General features: G+C 44.1%; 1 protein-coding gene across 1 annotated transcript in view; it reads right to left on the reverse strand.

Annotated features, from left to right (window-relative positions):
- Positions 1-1273, reverse strand: part of Pex5 (peroxisomal biogenesis factor 5) — an 18818-nt gene that overhangs the window by 3778 nt on the left and 13767 nt on the right. The gene's annotated exons all lie outside the window — the stretch shown is intronic.

Below are 1273 nucleotides of genomic sequence, written 5' to 3' on the forward strand. Positions count from 1 at the left end.
TTCTCCCCGTGGACAGCACATGCCTCTCAGCAGCCCGCTGAGCACAGTGAGTGCTCTCCTCCACATCCTAACTCCTGACTTAGCTCTTGTCCTCTAACCGTGTGATGATGTATGAGGAAGTGGGACCCGAGGCAGAGGCCCTGCCTTTGAGGCAAGGCTTCCCACCTCAGGCTGCGTGAACTGATGGGTAATGTCAGAAATGCTAAATTTGCCCCAGTTACCAAGTCTGTTTCTTTTGACTTTTAGGCAGGATCTTGCCATGGAGCCTCTTGGCTATCAGCACCCTGTGGAGGTGAGTGGGAATTCTCAGCTGAAAAAGTTACAATGTCACCTAAAAAGCTTTAGGGCGATAACAAGGCAAGGCCAAAGTCACTGGTAAGCCTCATGGCCTTGGACAAATAAAAGATTCCTTTGGGGGAAGTAAACAGTTACCATCACAAAAAAGAATAGAAGCCATATGCAGGACATCGACAGTTTGATGAAAATGGCTTCAAACCTAGCACAGACATGGAGAACTTAACATTAAACTGCACAGAATAAAGACAAGATGTCCTGATGGGTTACTACTGTGAAACAAGGGAAAGTCAGAAGAGCTTTTAAATCACAAGCCAGCAGCAGCAAAGAAAAGTTAATGATGTCACTGGGGGTTCAAGGCATGAGACACAGGACTGGAGAAGGATGAGGGAAGTGTGTCACAAGCAGAGTCGAGAAATATTAAAAATTCAGAAAGCAGCTGGGCTGTGGTGATACACACCTTTGATCCCAGCTCTTGGGAGGCAGAGGAAGGCAGATCTCTGAGTTGAGGCCAGCCTGGTCTCAGCCAGGACAACCAGAGCTACACAGAGAAAGCCTGTCTCAAAAGAGCAAAAACTAAAACAAAAACAAAATAAACAAAAAAATCAGAAGGCAGAAAACAAAGCTACTACAGGGGAGAGCTTGTTTTCTCAGGGAATGACCAGACAATAAATATTCTACATCTTGCAGGTCCCACTGCAACTGCTCAGTTCTACCACTGGAGGACAGGGTCGATGGGTNTGGCTATGTCACCATCATATTTTATTTATGGACACTGAAATTTAGATTTTAACTTCTAGGTATTACTAATTAGATTACTCTTTTGANTTCTCTCAGCCACTTAAAAATGCTAAAATCATTATCAGTCACTGAAGCACTTATAAACAAGTGGCAAGTTCACTCATTCCACAGGCCGCTCCTGCCCGCCCTACATAATCTGAATTCAAAAAAATTAATATTTTTACACTCAACCTCAACT

Source organism: Mus caroli, chromosome 6 (assembly GCF_900094665.2).
Source record: "Mus caroli chromosome 6, CAROLI_EIJ_v1.1, whole genome shotgun sequence".
In the NCBI taxonomy this organism is placed as follows: Eukaryota; Metazoa; Chordata; class Mammalia; order Rodentia; family Muridae; genus Mus; species Mus caroli.